The sequence below is a fragment of the Agelaius phoeniceus genome, chromosome 1 (genome assembly GCF_051311805.1).
Source record: "Agelaius phoeniceus isolate bAgePho1 chromosome 1, bAgePho1.hap1, whole genome shotgun sequence".
NCBI classification, from domain to species: Eukaryota; Metazoa; Chordata; class Aves; order Passeriformes; family Icteridae; genus Agelaius; species Agelaius phoeniceus.
In genome coordinates, this window is record NC_135265.1 from 72,280,183 (window position 1) to 72,299,134 (window position 18,952).

The window sequence follows — 18,952 nt, forward strand, 5'->3', positions numbered from 1 at the left end:
AGCCCAAACAGCAACATAGTAAATTTTTCAAAAGCTTTAAGGGTGTAAGTCCCATCTGACTTCAGAAATAAGACTTAGGCAGTTTTTTGTCCTTCAGCCACATCTCTATGGAGGTCTGTACTCCCTTAAGGAAGGTATGAAAATGGGGTTCTGAGCACCTCTTTTTAGATCAGAGTTAAATGAAAGAGCTACCATGTTAGAGGACTGACATTTGACATGGATTTAAGGAAGTGCTTGCAGCTCACAGGTCTGAACTGGGAACTCTGCACTTATTTTCTGGCAGCAATCTTATGTGAGATACAAGCAGTGCTGTTCTAGAAAACACGAACATGCTTAACTGGAGCTCTGGAAGAATGAGTACTAATGAGACTGATCTATGAACTTAATAAGAAGCTTATTCTCTCAGACCATAAGTAGGTTGTTTGAAAAAGCACCTACTAACTGAATGAGGCTGGGATTAGACTGTTTTGAAGCTCTGTGACTGCAGAAATTCCCTGAGAATCATCTTGAATTCATCAGGGCAGGAGACAGGAGCCCATTTGGACATTGAGCAGCAATGTAGTCCCCCGGACTTTGAACAGGCTGACATAGGTTTGAATGTGTCTGCCTTGGCTGGTGTGTCCTGAAGACATTTGCTAGCAGAAATAAATTTCAAATTAGACGGCACTAAATTCCTCAAGCTTCTTCCAGGGGTGTAAGGACTGCAGGATGAAGCCCTGAATGAAAGACTGCTGTGCAAGGTTATCATCAACCAGTGTAGTTTGACCAGGCATGTCTGGCAGGGACAGCATTGGTTTTGATTTGTTTAATGGCTACCAGCAATGCCCTCCCCTCTGCAAGGCACAGACGGGATCCTTTCATTTTCAGAAACCCCAATAAAACAAAAAAATATTTACATCATATATTCATGTACTTAACCAGCCATACTGTCTATCCCAGGAAATCCATGGGGTTTCCTGAAGAGCTCTGCTACTTAATTCATTGTAAATGGTGGGGAATCTGCAGCTGTAGCGTTAAATGATAAATGATGTAATTTTCAGGAAATGTGAGGATGAAGTGCAGTCACTGCCATGCCAGCACCCAGCACATAAATATCTCAGTGTGCTTGTTTTTCTGTGTGCACTTCACATTTGACTCTGAAATTCTAGGCCTTGGTTCTCATTCTGTTAACACTGAGTGAGTAAAGTTACTCAGTTGAGGATGCTTCAGAGCAGCTTGTCCTGCAGGTAAGAGCTGGAAAGATCAGCCAGTGGCTTGGAAATGTGTAGTGTAAAAAGTCAAGAAAACAAGTCTGCATAAACACAGAGACTTGCATACCTCACTTTATTTTCTCTGCTAAAGTACACCATGACAGACACGATGTGTCTGGATGATTGCTGGACTTTGTTGGACACGGGCTGGGTGTTCTGCCTGGGGTAACCATAGGGTTTATAACACCAGTCACAGGGTGTAAAGCACCCTGAACCTGGTGACTAGTCCTAATGAACTATATCTAAAGTGTTTACACAGTGCAATTTAATTTTCTCAAGGCCTGTAGTGTGAACTGTGGACTCTTACTATCCTAAGGATAATATATCTGGTACTTCTGCTAAGCTAGAGAAAATAACCTTTCTTCTACTCAGCTTGCTTTAATTAATGCCAGAGTTTAGTTGCACCACTTTTTTTTTTTTTTTCTCCTTTTCATCTTCTGTAACTTTGAAACCTTGATCTTTTGGGTTAACATTTTCTGTGCCAGGTGAATACCTCAGTCTGATTCTGGAGGGATGTTTCTGGCTGTTCAGCTCTTTCTATGACATTTTTTCCTGTGAAAGACTGAATACTTGAAACTAGATTTTCTACATAACATTCATCACTGCCTGGTTGTGAAAAATACCCAGATTCAGCTAAATTATAAATTCTTGGAAAACTGCAGTTTGCACACTCCTGGCAGAGGCTTCTAAGTGTGGCTGCTGCTCTCTTTGATGTTTCAGTTTGTGGAGACTTGTGCTCTGGTCTGTCTGTGGCTGCAGGGACTGAGGAGGAGGTTTCTGGCAATGCTCTTCTTGGTGCCTCCTGGTACAGCCATGGAGACTTGTGCTCTGTGTCAGTGACCTCCTGGATCCTGAGCAGTGAGGAAGGGACCTGGCCTTTATTTGTAGAGTTAGCATTAACAGGTGGACTAAAGCAGCCTGCAGTGAAAGACTGGAACTGGAGACTTGGAGTGGAGAAAGTACTTGGGCCTCACTGTAAGAAACCTGGTCTGGGAGTTGGGGTTGGAAACTGAGGCTGGAAACTGCTGGGATGAAATGGGGGTTACAGCTGGACAAGGAAAATGGAGGAGATGGTGCTGAAGAGAAGAAAGTGGCCTATCAGGGCTGGGAACCAGGAATGAGGGAACAGGGAGCCTGGGACATGGAAGCTGGGTGGTGGCACAGGAGAAGATGACAGAGGAGGTTGGCACTGGGGAGCAGGAAGCTGGGGTTGTGCTTCTGAGATCCCATGCAACTGAAGGGAAGCCAAGGATGCTGTGAAAAGCAGCATGCACTCGTGTAAAGGAAGCATGTGGTTATGTCAGGAAGGACTTGCACAGTCAGCCTTAATTTGGGTGTTTTCTAATTTTAAATGCTTATGTTTGAAACCTCAATTTTCTTTTTAATTGAGCTTTTTGTCAGTGATAGGACTACCTGTATTTATAATGTAGAGCTGATGCCAAAGGGCTATCCTGATGCTTTAGTATGCAAGTCCTGAACAGTGAAGTAGTTGTTGCACTTAGTAAATTATGATGAAATATCTTCATGCCATTTATTTGTGGTGCTGTTTGTATATGAGGACTGTAATTCTCTTAAAACTCATCTACTTCAGAGGAGAATGAATTAACATAGATGATTGAGGGGCTGTCTAACTAATGGACTTCCAATATAGTTAGTGCCCAGCAACGAATTCAGTGTTGCTTTGGATAAAGGAAGAGTTAGGGTTTTTAAAATAATCAGGCTTTGGTAATTGAAATTCACTGATGTGAAAATATTTTTCACATATGTTTTCTCTTCTGTTAAATATACAGTGAACTATTAATTATTAAGAAGATACAGGCATGACTCAGTACAGTGAAAAACAAAGATTAGATTAGTATAAGTGTATTTTTCTAAATATCACCTGGTGATGGGATAAGGGGAGAGAAAAGTGCAGCTCTGGAGATAATTGCCAGAGCTTATAAACAACCCCTCCCTTTCATTTTGTGACAGCTGCAGCAGCAGAGACAATATCCAGGACTGTACAGAGAGCAACTGCTGCGGTAGCACCCTGGTGTGTTTATCCAGCTCTCTGTACTGGCAGTAAATGTTCCAAACACAGCAGGAGACAGCCCTGAGTGCCCAGCTGATGCTGCCCCTGCTTTGAGCAGAGGGATGGACAGGAGGATCTGCAGAGGTCCCCTTCCTCCTCGGTTATGCTGTGCTGACAACATGGGTGGCACATCTCAGGCATATCCACACATGCTGCCCAGAGGCAGGAGGTGACACTGTGCCAGGAGTGGGACCGTGGTTGGTGGGATAAAGGGTTTGTGGCTCCTCCAAGGTGATTCACAGAGAGGAGTAGGGGCCACCGCTTTGAAGGAAGCAAAGGGATGTGTCAGCAGACCCAGGTGCTTCCCAAGATTGGGAGCCTCAGATGGCTCTTTGCACTACTTTTCCCCCTATCTTATCTGTGGAGGAAGATTAGCCCAGGCAGCAAGAAGGTGACTCAGAGTATGGATTTCTGCTGTGAATTACCTCCAGGGACATCTCCCCTTTGAGTGTAAAGGCTCAAAGCTGGTACTGAAGGAGCAACTTCCCTACATTTTGTACTTACATATGTTAAATCACCTGGTATGTCAATGCAGGCTGAGAGAGTTGGAGTAGTTCACCTTGGAAAAGAGAAAGCTTCAGGATGACCTAGCTTTCCAGTACCTGATGAGAGCCTACAAGAAAGATGGAGAAGGATTTTTACAAGAGCATGTAGTTACAGGACAAGGGGGAATTGATTCAAAGTAAAAAAGAGTAGGTTTAGATTGGAAATTCAGTGGAAGTTCTTTGCTGTGAGGATGTTGAGGCACTGTAAACAGGTTTCCCAGAGATGCTGTGGAAACCCTGGAAGTGTTCAAGGCCAGGCTGGATGGGGGTCTGAGAACGTGGTCTAGTGAAAGGTGTCCCAGCCATGGAAGGTGAGTTTTTACAAGATGATCTTTAAAGCCCCTTCCAACCCAAACCATTCTATGGTTATATGATTCTATGATTCATTATTCAAGTTATAATTAATAGATAAGCATTTACCAACTATTGCTATCAGGAGAAAATTATTGATCAAATTTCTGTACCCAACCCAAGGACAAAAAGTGGGCTGAATGGCATACTGGTGAATAGAGAATTTGTTGCTCTCTTAAGGTAGGCACATTGACCATCTTCTCCTGCTTGAAGCCTTTAATCTTAATGAAGGGGTGAAGGCTCTCCTGTTAACTTTAGGGTGGAATTTTTTTTCTTTTTCAAAGGAGACTGGGGTTTCACAGCAATTTATTAAATGGAATTACCACAAATATGCATCCTTTTTACGTGCCTGTTTTCAGGTTAGCGACCTGTAAAAATACTCACTCTGCTGAATCTTTTAAAGCATACAATAAAGCAGAGTTTTATGGAAGAGAACAAGGGAATGTGTATGAGCCTGTCAGATTTCAATGAGCCAAAATGTTCATTGTAATTTTATCACAGGGTATCAATATGAGAAGTGACAATTACCTGTGATCAGCAGGCCTTGAAGCTGTTTCCACCTATAGATGCTTTTTTTAATCATTTAATCGCTATGGGCTGTACTTTTGTCTCACAGTTTTAGGCAACATCTTTCTGTGAAGCTTTTGTGCAAGGTGTGGAGTTTGACAGGCCTTGATTCAGTAGCAATTTTAATGGTCAATGTAATTTTCCCCCCTTAGTCCCAGAGCTCTGAGATCCTAGAAGTCTTCATTTTTTCCCACTAAAAGATCTTACCTGAGCAGGGGATATTATGAAGTTTGGTGAGGTACTGCTGTCTCATGCATTTATGCTGACTGCCACACTGAAGGGAAAAGAGCTAAATTCTCCCTGCCTCTTGCTTGGGGAGGGTTCAAAGAATCTTCTTTACCCCACTCCCTCAAAGAAGATTTCTTTGCCCTATTAATGATTTAATACACAACAACAAAAATTAGGGGCGTTACTGTCTGATTTCTTCTCCTCTGCCAACAGTTTCAAAAGCAGCTGAAAGAATACAGGAAGATAGAAGGAGACACAGTGAGGTAATATAAACTTTGTTTCTCTAGGAAACTGTGCTAAAAAGAGTTCTTAGGCTTTTTAATAACAGAATAAACATTGGAAATATGATTTAAACCTCCAGTGTTGACTCAGAAATGAAAAGGAATGGATCCCCTATGTGCTGATTATTTTTAAAATGCTCACAAGCTCCCATAAAACCGTTCGGTTTTATGATTATTTGGTGACTTGTTTCTGGAACTGAAAGTTTGACACTGAGGTCTTACATACATATTGTGTATTAGAGGTCTCTTAGGTGATCATAATGGAGAAACCATGAGTTAGCTACCTTTGTTATGATATCCCAGTGCTACCCCAGCACTTGCAGGGATTGCTCCTGTTATTTCTGTGAATGATAGGTGTTCCCACCTCCCCAGTACTGGGTATGTTTGAGTGAATGCATCTGATAGCAGTTCTTTGCTCTCATTGACTGTTAGATATGATGTAAAAATTAAAATTATACAAATTGTTAGAAGAATCCAGATGGGGGAAAAGAAATGTCCCCATATCCAACCAGACTGGTGAGAGAATAGCAAAGGGCAGAAGAGCACAGCTGCCTTTGCATGCCTTTCCTCTGTCTTTTGATGCCTCTGGCACTGGATGAACCCTTTTCATCCTTTTTATTCAGGTAGGAACTGAAAAGGGCAGTACCAAAGAACTTGCTGCCTTTTACAAAACCGTCTCCTAGTGAAAAGTTTTATCGAAATAAACCATGTGAAGCAATCTGAAGATGAAATCTATTTATCTTTTTTTTTTTTCTTCCCAAGCCTATTGCTGTGAACTTTTCAAGATTTCCTCCCCAGAGACTTATACAGACTCTACTCATAACAGATGCAGCCTTGGGGACCATGGCGGCAATCCAGGGATCCTCCTGGGAGTAATTACCTTTTCCAGTTCCTCTCATCTGCTGCATCTCTCTGGTAGCACTTCTGCCAGGAGCTGTGCATGGAATCCATTCAGCAGAGGGAGTCAGATGCTAAAATCTACAGTAGCCCCTCCAGACCAGGACCTTGTATTTGCATGTGGGATCTGAAGGACTTGATTGTTTGCTGTCTGCTTAACCTGGATGGGGGTGTATGGGGTGAACTGGTCTCAGCTGAGCTGGCTAAACTCTGCTGTAATGATACAATCACAGCAGCAACAACAGCAATACCATTGAGTCATTGTGTAAATGCTCTTCAACACTGCACCGCAAGATCCATCTTGGCAAGCGTGTGATCTTTTTCTACATCTGTGTAGCCCCCCTGCCTTAGTGGTGGACATCATTTGCAGAAGGGCTGACCAGTGCAGAGTTGGAGTGACATTTGGTTCCATTTTGTAATGCATTTTCCTCCCTTGAGTCCATGGATATCTGGTACCATAGCACTGCCTGTAGTGCAGATGCCATTTGTTCTCTGAAGAAGAAAGGGGAAAATGACCCCTGGAAGGGTAGGGACATGGAGCACAGAGGCATGTAAGGAATTGTGCCTTCCAAACCTGGTGTGACTCTTCAAAGACAGGATGTTCTACAAATGCCTGATGTGAGTTTGGCATAAGCACCTTCTTAAATTGTAAAAAAAAAAAACTGCACAGCCCCCCTCTCCAGCATCTCAAAGGCTTTTTCTGAACAAAATTTGTAGAACATTGAGTGGGCATGGTGGGAAGGTGTGGGTCACATCAGGGGCCATGGGACACGGCCCATCCCCAAGAGCAGAGGGAAGGATGGCAGGAGGCCCCTGTTCCTTTAAGGGACACCTCAGAAGAAGCAATTTGGATGTTTGCTCTTCAGATTACTCAGCTGGGCAATGGGAGGGGGGAAGGGGAGGTCGGCAAAATATTTCACACAGTCCTTCCAGCTGATCAACAGAGAAGCGAAAGTCAGCTGCATGTGCTAAAATGATGCCTGTGGTGTAAAATACATCGTGAGAGGTCAGAGATGGTAGTGACTAATACTTCAGAGACAGACATGAAGGGGGAACCAGACTCAAACTGATGGCTGAAATTTGACCTATTTGACTTCTCCTGTGTTATCTCAATTATTTCATTAGGAAGTTTTGAATCAAGAAGCACTGTGGGATGCAAAAATCTGCTTCAAACGTTCATTGTGAGAATGGTAATTGAGTTTTAAATATTTATGGCAGAACCTGGAGTTGTACTAGTGAATGCATTATAGACTCTCCCTAGTGGTAAGCCTGGCTCGCTGGAGACCTTGCGCTGCAAACAGCCCCAGTACAGTGAAGAAGGGGGAAAGGAATTTTATTTTCTGAAAATGATTTATTTAGCTGATTATAGAGGGCTTACTCCTTCCTAGGCAACAGTTTCAGCGTGGAGCTACAGGATATGGGGAGGAGAAGGGTGTTCTATACAAACCTGACACCTGGATAACCTACAGGTCTGTGTTCACACCTCTTGCAACTGTTTGCCCCCAAAAAACACAAGATATGCAAAAAAATGAGGCAATGAGGAGTGAAAGACTCCTGCCTACTATTGCCATTTGTAGCTCTTGCCGCTTGGCATTACTGATCCCATGCGACACGCTAGGAGGTACATATGCATTTTTTCTTTTACTGCTGATGGAAATAGGATTGTTTTCTCTGCAGGGAGAGAAGAAACGAATCTGTGGTCCTGTGCTCTATTGCCGGCATAGGCCTTGGTGCAGTGGATAAAAACGAGGCCTTATTCCCTCGCCTGGCCCTGGGTCTGCTGTGGTAAGACAACACACCACATGTACATACCACTTTAATGCGCGCTACTAATACAGCTCTAAGCCTCCAGCTGAGATTAATGGTCCTCAAGTCACTTGAGCCGGAGAACCTGCCTTGCGCGGGGTGTCCGACAGCCCCGCGTTCCCCGCGGGGGCAGCTCCGCAGGGTGCGCGGGGCAGGCGCCGCTCCGTCCCGCCGGGAATGCGCTCAGGTGCAGCTGTCCCTCACCTTGGGCCAGGTGGCACAACACGCTACAGCTTAAAGCCGCAGAGCCCTTTCTCAGCCCTGAGGAACCCTCCGGCCGCTGCATCGTCCCTCTCGCCGCTGGCGGGGCCGGGTGGCACCGTGCGGGGCACGGGCTGTCCGCGGCTGCCGCTGCTGCGAGGCCGCCCCGCTCCGGCCCCCCCGGGCAGCCTGGCCAGCAGCAGCCGCCGCGGAGCAGCGGCCAGCCCCGGCCGGGGCGGGGTGGGGCGCACCGGGGTCCGGGGCGGCTCCGGCGCTCCCCGGCGCCTCGGCCACGCCTCGATCGGCCCCGCACCCCGGCGGGGCGGGGGGGACGGGGGGCGGCGCCGGCTGCCGGGGCGAAGGCGCCGGCTGCGGCGGCGGGCGCGGGGCTGCCATCCCGCGGGCAGGCACGGCGGCGGCGGCGGATGGCGGCAAGGTCAGTGGGCGCCCGCTGCCCGCCGGCGGGGCTCCCCTCCCGGCCTCCCCCCGGGGCGGCCGGCGATGCTCGCGCGCGGTGGATCCAGTGGCGCGGGCGCCTCTCCCTCCTCCTCTTCCCGGCGGGGAGCGGGGCCGCCGCGGGCGCGGATGCCCCCCGCCACGCCTCCCTCCTTCCCTCCCGCCCGGGCGAGGGGCAGACGCGGGTTTCGTAAGCGCCTGCCCCGGCCGGCCCCGCCGCGCTCGGGTGGCCGCGGTAGAGAGAGGTCCCCCCGGGCGGTGCCGCGGCGCGATGCGCGGTGCAGGTGAGCGGCCGAGCAGCGCCCGTCGCCGCCGCGTCCCGGGAGGGCGGCGGGAGCCGAGGTTACTTCGAAACCCGGCGGGGTCGCGCCTGCATCGCACCAGCGCTGTTGCGAGCGGAGGAGGGTTATCCGTGTGCTCTGCGAGCAAGTAAATCCAGATAACTTAGAGACGGGGTTTGCTGGGGTCCTTTGTTCCAGCGGGAGGTTCGGTGGTGCTTTTGCGCTGGTTTGGGTTCGTTTTGGTCTTTTTTGGGGGTTTTTTTTGGGTTGATTTCCCTTCCTTATGCCGGCAGTTAGCGGAGAAGATACGCGGTAACTCGGGTGCTGTCATTAAGTGACATCTCGCCGGGCTTTTAGAAAAAGGCTTTAATTATTTTTTTAACTAGCCTGGAGGAGAAGCGTGAAGCCCTCTGCCCAGGTAGGGTCCCCGCTGTACGGAGCGGCAGCGCTCAGAGTTCCTTACGGCGTTAGATGCCGACCCAGCTTAGGTCGAGCTGCCAAAAATGTGATTTACGGACCCTGCCGACATCCGTCACCCAAGCGCTTTGTTCCGATACGCCGTCCGGTGGAGGGACTTCTCCGGGAGCAGCTCTGCCTCTCCTGAAATGTGGATACACAGGATACGTGCACCAGGGTGCCAGCCGGCGAGGCATTAAGAGTGTGTATTTGTGTAATAGATGTCTCAAAAAAAAAAAAAAAAAAAAAAAAAAAAAAGCGCAAACGGGATTTTGATGAGATCCCATTAATTGAACTGTAAACATAGTAATTCCTCTGCACTTGTTTGCTCACTAAAACTCTTCCTCTTCCTCATCGATATGGCCCATAGTTGTTTTTTTTTTTTGTTGCTTTTTATTTTTGTTTTCAACTAGTATGTTTTAGAGAGTTTTTGATGCAGATTTACTTGGATTTTTTTGTCTGATTTAGGCTGTTGGAAATTACTTGTAGCCTTTCAATTTAGGATGAGTATGAAGGTCCTGTTCTCAGCCTTTTTGTACCACAGGCCCAGTACCTTTTTGTACCACAGGCCCTTTTTGAAATGCCCAGTGAGTCTGCGCTAATGTAGAGCCTATGGGATGACAACAATAGCAATCAGGGAAAAAAACCCTTCTGCTGAAAACTCTGTTCTTGGCTATGTAACAGTGTGCAGCTGGATTTCACCTTCTTACTAGTTGCATGGAAGGTGGAGTGTAAAAGTAGTCCTGGCTGAGGAGTGCAAAGCTGGGAAAGCCTTGTTCTGTTGCTGGCTGTGGCACTGGTGGCACTGGCGGCCACCAGATGTTGGGACAGGGCTCTGGAAAATTCCCGCTATGCACAAGCTGGCAGTACAGTTGAACAGCCCAAGCCTCTGGCTCAAAGCTGTGAGGTCTCTCAGAGGGTTTGGACAGCTGGCCAGGTATGTGAAGACAAAGTAAAGTGATACCTGTTTTTTGCTGCTTTTCTGGGAGAAAGTTGGTTGGACCACACGTGATAGAAATATATTGTGAAGTCTTCTTGGGAGTATTGGATAGTGCTGTGAGATATCCAGATTAGAAATGCCAGGAAGACAAGAAATATTATTTTGGCCTTAATATCGTGTGTTTAGGTTATACATGGAAATGCAAGAGCTCAGAATGAGCCTCTCCTTAAAAGACCTGCTGTGGCTTAGCAGAGTGCCCAGGGAATGGGCAAGTAGATCTTTCTGGGTGCTGGTCACCCTTCCCTGAGGGACTCACTTGGTCCTTTAGCTTTGTCAAAATCTGTGGATATGTTTTTGTCATACCTGTGCTTGGCTTCAGCTCAGGGTTCTCACCTTGACCCCTCGATGAACTGGATCAGGAGCTCCATCAGCCACAGTCCAGCAGAGGCTTCAGCACAGCTTTAACTTCAGTCATGTGAGTTCCCCCAGTGAAATTAGAGGGATACTTGAAAGCAAGTTTACATACGGAGATTTCAATCTCAGGGCTGCCTCTCATAAGCTTTCTAGGGTGTGAACTGCTCATCGTTTTTCCTTGCATGGGGCCGAGAACAAATGCCACATCATGTTTGGGTTCCATCCAGAACAGCTGACCATACCTGGGACCAGTACTGGCAGAGCAGGAGCAGTGGTGCTTCTGTGCTGGAGTTTTATGGAGCATTAGTTTGTGCTTGGGGCTTGAAGTCTTGCTGGAAGCTAATGAGGCTTATACTCCTAAATGCTCAAGCCATCCTTTTGAGCAGAATTTAGTTTTCTAAGTCAGTGAAATATTTTTCAGACTGTGACCTCAATCAATCAGTTGATGGGGCCTGGAGGATACAGGTCTTTGGTATGAATGAATTTAGATGATTCCCTGATCAGTTGACATGGCTCTACTGAAAACCTGGTGATTTGTGGTTCTGACCACATGGCTGTTGACTTTGGGACTCGGCCTAGGGCTCTAGCCTTTGTAAGAAGATCAGGCATTTTTTAAGAAGATCAAGTGTCCTTAGACTGCTTTTTGTATACCTGTGTCTATTTGTCAGCCAGTTCTGCAGCCCCCTTCAGTGAGTAGAAAATATTCAGGCAAGTAATGTCTCTGACTTAAGTGTGGTTATTCAGCTGAGTAAATGGTGTGCAATCCAAGTTCAAAGCAGCAGATTTTGGGTGTGAGTGCTCTTTTTGTGGAGCATGTGGGAAACTAATTTCCAGAGCCTGGGATCTTGGCATGCCTTAAATTTTCTCCTGTTCTTATGCTTTGCCTCTATCCAGTGGGTGGCTGGGCTGGAAGTCAGATGGAAGGCTGGGCTTTCCTCCCCTTAGAGAAAGCAGCTCTTCAGAGAAATTCCACAGCTGTTTCTGAGTCTGTCTGGAGTTGCTTTCTTGCTTTGTCGCTGCTGTTTCCTCCTGCTGTGCTGTGCTCTGCGAAGGGAGTAGAGGAGTCCTTGGAACTAATGCAGCTCTGTAGCATCATCCGTCATACCGAGTGGGGTTAGAGGAAACCCTCCCAGCCCTCATCAGTGCAGCCTCTCCCTGGGTCCTGGACTGGCCAGGGCTCAACATTTGCTGGTCTGACTGCAGCAGAGCTGCCCTCTGCCCTAAAGGCAGCGATGGTGGCCAGGCACCAACAGCATGGGTTAAGGGGGCGCTGGGGATGGCAAGGAGAAGGATGCTGAGGTCTCCAGGATGAATTAATTTCTAGGGTTGTGAAGGAGAGCTGCTTTCACCCTGAGATCTGGGTGATAGTTCTTCAGCCCTGACAAAGCATTTCACTGCTTGCAGATGCAAATCCCCTTGCCCTGTTTTTCTGCTGCAGAAATTACCCCTTCAGGGCAACCCCCAGACATAAATAAATTTGAAATTTGCCCCTTCCTGCTCCAGATGTGTAACATCTGGGTAGTTACAGAGCTGAACTGCATTGTGTGCCATGCAGCTCACAGGCTGGATTGAGCAAGACGTTATTTTTTGGGATGTAGCAGAACATGGGAACACCACTAATCAAACATCATGATTTTCATCTGGTTTTATTTTATTTCATTTTAACTTAGTGTCCCCAGGAAATGAGCACTGTTTGTCTCCTGTTTGGCTAGTTTCAACCAGATTGCACCAATAGTTGGCAGTCTGGAAGATCACTCATTTCCCACTTGTGTTTGTTAAGAGTAGTGGGTGGCAGGGAAATCTTTGAAGCAGTGCTCTCTGATGAAAACTAGACTGCTAACAGCTACTCTCTGTTCTGCCTGGTAGTGGCTGTCCAGCCAGGCATTACATGTGTGGTGGTCAAACATGCAGCAGCTCTGCAGCCCTGGCCAATTTGCAGGGCAGGGATGGATGTGAGGCAGCATTGAAGGGAGCTGCAGGGGCAGGAGGGCAGAGGACACAGATGTCCCACAGATGAGTCCTGTTTGTTACTCTTCCTTGCAGCATGGCTACCCTTTGGTTTGTCAAACTAGAGCCACATGAGATTTAGGAAGGCTTGTGGGCTGACAGGCCTGGTTTCTCTGACCTCCAGGACACCTTGGGAGGTGAGCGTTGGAGCAGATGGGAATATGCACGCTGGGCAGGACTTAGCAGAGGTGTTTGTGCATGGGCAAACACTTTGCACGTGTGCAGTGGCACTGTGATAATCTGGGTGTTCACTGATGCCAGCCATCCTGTTGAATTCAGTGATAATTTGACACTGGTAACATTCAGTATTGTATGTTTCTCCCACAGCAGCTTCTGTGAGTGAATGCAGTCTCGGATTCCCACACAGCCCTCTCCCTCCCCAGAGTGACTTTAGGTAGGTGTGCACTTGGGCTGAGGTGCTGCTGTGGGATGTCAGGGACGTGCTTGTGTGTTGCTGAGCATCCCAGTATGGATGCAGCTGGTTTGGCATGGCTGTCTTGAGGGGTCTGCCTCTGAAATCTGGACACCATTGTACTAAGACAATCAGACTTACCCTTGCCCAGGCTGTGTCTGTGCTACACAGTATAACTGTGCTGGATGTGGTGAGCACATTTCTTCCAGACTTGAACTGAAGGAAAAGACAAGCATTGACAGTAGAAATCGGAGTGTCAGAGGTGTTGAGCATTTATGGGATGCACATGCAATTCCTCACCCACTGTGCATTTTGATACTCTTTTTGTTGCTGCTAATTGTCAAATGATGCATACCTGTTGATGTGGGGCATAGAGCATGGCCCTGCAGAGACCAACAGTGTGGTGGCTCTAATGTCAAAATATTATGTGACACCTTAGAGGGCCAAGGTAAATCTCAAACACCCATATAGATCTAGATAAAACCAGATGCATCTGTCAAGATGAGGTGAAGGGAGGAACTGTATAGCTGGCTCCCCATCATGGTTTACAGAGGATGTGGAGCATCAAGTCATGCTAACGAGGCAAAATGCTATTCCCTTTCCCCACACAAAAACTCTGCCTGGGCATCTCTGGCATCCAAGTGTAATTCTCTACACTGTTAGGGATATGTCACTTAGTGAAGCAGAACATCTCTTGCTTCACTTCTTTTCCCCTCCATAAACACCATCTCTGACCATCGGTAGCTTGGCATGGTACATGACTGTGGTAGAATGGACTCTTGGGCTTGGACAAGACTTTGCAGGTCCCTCCTCTGAAGGTGCCAGCCACCCAAGCTTCAGAAATCCTGAAGCAGGCAGATGTGGGGTAAAACATGGCTGTGGTGTTATCTTGCCTGTTCTTGTTAGATGTATTGTGCTACCCCTATACCTTTAGGGATGGTGCAGTGCTTTCTCTGTTAGCTTTTAAAGTGAACTGAGCAGGAGGGAGGCATGCATGCCAAGGAGGAAGGATTGCAATGTTTCCATTACCAACCACAGTGGACTTTTCCATGGTGGAGCTTTTCCAAAAGATATGTACTGAGAAGAGCTGGTGTGACCTGCGTGCCTGGGACACTGCAGGCTCTGAATGACTGCGCCTCAGGGATTTGATAGCTCCAGGCTTTGCAAACTCTGCTCTCTGAGGATGGGGAAAGACAGAAGTGAAACTTGCTTTGTTAGGTGCACAAGATCATGTAAAGCTTGTGGTAGTAGCTGCCAGCACCCCACAGACAAGGTGAAAGTATTACTTAAAAGAAAGCCTGGGTGTGTGTTTGCAACTGGGGACATAGAAAGGCAAATAAGACTTTTTAAAAAGCATGAAGCATGCCTAGGGAGCATGGTGTCAGGCGCACTGCCTCTTGCCAGCTAATACCATCTTGCAAATAAAACAAGTTGGGTTGTTGCTATTGCAGCTGCTTTCCCTCACAAAGCAGGGTGATCCAGACGCTGAGAAACATGTTGGCAATTGGCCTGAAGTCGGATGTATGCAAGGTAATTTACTTAAAAGACCCAATATAACAATTATCATTCAGCATGAACACATACAGCTGTAATGTTTGCTTGCCAGTTGTATTTTATCTGATGCTCTCCCTGAAGTTGCTCATTGGCTGCATCTACCCACAAACACAGAAACACAGCCTGGAGATGATGGGCTTCTTCCCTGACCTGCAGTTAGGAGCAATGATTACACTTTAAAAAGTGTTATTGTGGAGGTAGGTGGGATTCAGTGGCTTGGGCAAAAGGCTGTTAGTGGGGTCATTTGGGATCCAGGCCTTGGGAGCTTTCTTTCTGACCTTGGGCAAAGCACATCAGCTGCTCAGTGCCTCTGTTCATAAAATCTGATTTGTGACAATCAGCTTCAGAGTAGGTGATTGATATTGGTCTTGGTTTCGTCCTCTGAAACAACCCCAAAATCCTCAAATGTTTGTGCATGGAATTGAAGCATAAAAGCTCCCTTTCTTCTCCCTGCTCTTTACCTCAGATAAAGGTGGAAGAAAGGGAGTTGTTCACAGTCTTTTGCTGGAGGCATCCATCATGTTGGGAGCAGAGGCTGCTGGTTGTTCCACATGTTATTAATGATGAAAAGATACAAACATATGATCACATAATTGTGTTGCATTTCAATTGCTTACAAAATAATGATATCAGGAGAACAATGGGGTTACAAAATCAGGCGGACAAAAGCAATAAAGTTCCAGGACTAATGTTGCAGAACTCCCCTTTGCATCTGCATTATGATACAATCTTTAATTCTGTAATTGCGTCATTTTTTCCCTTTCACAGAGTCCCTTTTTCACTGGATAGGTAATTGCTGCATAATTCATTTTCTCTTCCCCACATCTACTTTCTCCATGTGTCTCTACATCTATTTAGTTTACACCCTACCCAGACCTTGAACTGAACAGTTGCTAATTCCTTCCTGGAGGGCTTTCTCTAGTGGAGAAGTTATTCTTGCAGCATATCAGGTACAGTTGTTGTCTGTGTTTTCATAGTTGAGGAATGAAGAACAAATCAATCTCAGGAGATTGAAACCCCTTCAATTTTGGCTACATCAAAGAGGTACTTGGATACGGTTTTATTTTTCACTCATCCCAGAATACCTGGCATGATGTAGCAGTTCATCTGCTGGAAGTGTAAAGACAGCTGACCTGTAGATTAGCCCTAAATGCCTTGAGTGTGGAACCACCCCATTAGGGGTCACCTGAAGAGAAAACTGGTTCCAGGGACTTGCTGATCTTCTTAAAAGGTTAAGTGTGAAGCCCAGGAGGAGGTAATTCCTGCCTGTAGGTGCTATGTCCAACTTTCTCATGCAAGGTGGTTGTCTCTTGCTTCCTGCATTGCTTTGTTCACTAATGTTTCTGACATTCACCGAGAGAGGCAGAGTTTGAGGAATAGCTGTTGCTTTTATCACACAACATTAACTTCCTTTTTTTGAAAGCAGTTTATTTCTAGAGCTCAAATGGTTTGTGATCATTGAATTGGAGTCAGTGCAGATATATACAGAGGTGGGGTGAAGGTTGTATAGGCAGTCTTCATGATACCTCCTGATTTTGAAGTGACCAAGTTTGCAGTCTTTGTATTAAAAAACACTATAGCTAGGTTTAATTTTATAACTGTACAAAGGGAAAAGGGAAAAGCAGGAGATAAATAAAAATTAGGCCTTGTCTTGTGAATCTGCAGTGGCCTGAGTCATCCAGAGAGCACAGACCCTTGGGATGTAACATTAATTTCTAGCCCATGAGATAAGGCCTGGTGAGGAAGCCCTGTTTGTTATGGATGGTGATCAGTGGCTGGAGTGGGAAGACATGCTCAGCAGATTGTGTGGTGCTGTACTGGGGGGCTTTGCAGCACAGAGTCTGGATATCCTCAGATCCCAGTTAAGGATGGGGTAGGCAGAGTTCTGGTGCTTCCCAAGTCCTCTCTAACTTGTGTCTCTTCTGCTCTGCACTGGGAGGCAGCCTAGTTGTCCTCTTAAACTTGCCCTTCCCAGTCCTCCCTCCTTTCCCCCTCTGTTTCTGTGTTCCCCTAACAAATGCCATCTCTTTCTCTCTGTGTTCTCGAGTAACATCACTTTAGCCTGTTGTTTCTGGTGCCACTTAAAATTTTCCAGAGGTCCCAGATATGTACAATCTTGATTCTAGTGTAGATCTGTAATTTTTGCCTATTCAAACTGTAGGTGAAAGCCAGCCCAATGCCCTTGAAGCATTTTAAAAGATTCATCTTCCTTACTTTTAGACCACAGCCATTACTATGGGATACTTTGAGATCAAGCAATGGGGAAATGGCTGCTTTAGGCCAACTCTATTTATACCTTATATCTAAATACCTATATACCTAAATACCTATATACCTTATACCTTATATCTAAAGAATATGTTGTGTTCCACCCTGTTCTTCAGTATTTTGTTTTATGCAGTCTTGCTTGATGTCACCTACTTTCTATGGGGTGAAATATGATACTGAAATTGCAACAATTCATAGTGAGGAACACTAGTTGCTCATGCTTTTTTATTTTCTGGAAATGAATAGCAGCATGATAGTGCAAGAAAGAGTGTGCAGGTTCTGGAGGCTGAGCTTCCAGCTGAAATGCAAGTTGGTGAACTTGGCTGCTTTCCAGAAAAGTGGTGTCTGTTGTTCCAGCAAGTCATTAATGTCTGCACTTCTGTCTTCTGACCAATTTACAACGAGTCTCTTCCTACATCTTTATTCAGGGGAGGAGGGTGAGCACAGCAGCAAGAGAGGACGACGTAGACAATTTCTGATTGTGTTCAAATGACCATAACAATAGGCTTTCTTTATTAACTTTAGGATTTTTTTTTCATTTTACTAGATGAGGAAAAGTGGATGTACCAGCAAAGAAAATATGCTTGCCAACAAATCTGGTCTTGGAACAGACCAGGCTGACCTGCAGTGAAACATTTGGGATGATAATAATTTAAAAGTCAGACTTGTGTTCTTGGGAGTTTGTGGTATGAATCATGGCCATGATCACTATAAACCACGTCAAGCTAGATTAATAAAATAATGTCAGAGTGTCTTAAAAAGTTTCAGATGACTCCAAGGATTGTACACCTTTACAAAATAATTAATAAGCCAGATGCTAAAAACTGGCACCAGCTGTTTTTTCTCCTTGCATTGCCACTGTGTGTAAGTCCAAGAGCCAGTATTTGATTACTGAACTTCATGTGTTTGGGGAGAGACAATTAACAGGAACATGGGACTGGTCTTCAGCTATTACCTGAAAATTCTTGGGGTTCCTGGGATTTTGTCAAGCCTCTGGAAGGTTACTGGGAGAAATGGTGTGTATCAGTGGAGACATCTACACATCTTAAAGAGGTGAGGGACAGGTTTTGTGGGGGGAGAAAGTAAACAGCAAAAAACACTTGCATCGGCATCTCCAGCCTATGTAATGTGGTGGTGAGCCTGTGGGCCTAGGATTTGGTCTGTGCTTGGATAGGCTTCACTTAATCCCTGATAGAACCTTGTCCTCTCTATTTTGTGTGTGCGGTTTTCTTTTGAAGTAAGCATGTTTAGGCAGACCTTCAGGCACTGTAAGTTGCAATAGCTCCCCTGGGAAAAAACCAGCTCCTCTGTGGGGTGGCCCCCATGTTAGGTGTGCCCTGCTGGCCTCTCTCCACCCCTGGTTTGCCTCCCTCCTCTCCTCTTCCTCACAGCATCTGTGGTCAGATGCTTAGAGGGAGGGACAGGGGTTAGAAAAGGCTGGCTCAGCAGAGGAGGTGGAGAGCCAGCTGATGCCACTATTAATGTTCTTTCAAAATTGATGGATGAGACAGTTACAAAATTGCAGAGGGAAGTGAAAGTTAACAGAATCCATGTTTTAATTGTATTCTGGATTGTTTTCAGCAGCCAGCTTCTGAGGTGCAGGACAGATCAAGCATTTTTGTGAGGATGTTGATGTGGACTGCGCACTGTACTGTTTTAAAAGAAAGAAAAAGATTGGGCCAGTCTGTTTTCCACACTCTGCTGCTCTCAGTCTTCTTCACTTGTCCTGTGTGATAGTATGCTGTGTCTAGACAGTAAATCAGATCTGAAGTACTGTCCTGATGCAGCTAGAGAAAAAAGAGGCTCTTGCAAACACCTGTGGTGTCAAGGTCCTCAAGCCTGTAAGGGGTACCTAGGTTCTAGACTTTATTGTAATTTCCTCTGTGTGCCCTTCATCCTCATGGAAAGGAGTGAGGATGGTGGAGCTGCCTGGCTGGTGGGTGACCAGCAGTGCTGGCCTTTAACCT

The 18,952-nt window shown here is 46.3% G+C and overlaps 1 protein-coding gene across 3 annotated transcripts in view; it reads left to right on the forward strand.

The window, feature by feature from the left end:
* RNF152 (ring finger protein 152) overlaps positions 1 to 18,952 on the forward strand; it is an 88,786-nt gene that overhangs the window by 36,665 nt on the left and 33,169 nt on the right. For 2 of the 3 annotated variants that reach the window (XM_077181860.1, XM_077181861.1), the window contains one exon: positions 7,868 to 7,975. The gene's annotated coding sequence lies outside the window, so the exon portion shown is untranslated. Of the gene's footprint in view, positions 1 to 7,867; positions 7,976 to 8,482; positions 8,634 to 18,952 lie in introns of those variants that run through there. The other variant, XM_077181858.1, reaches the window with a different exon arrangement.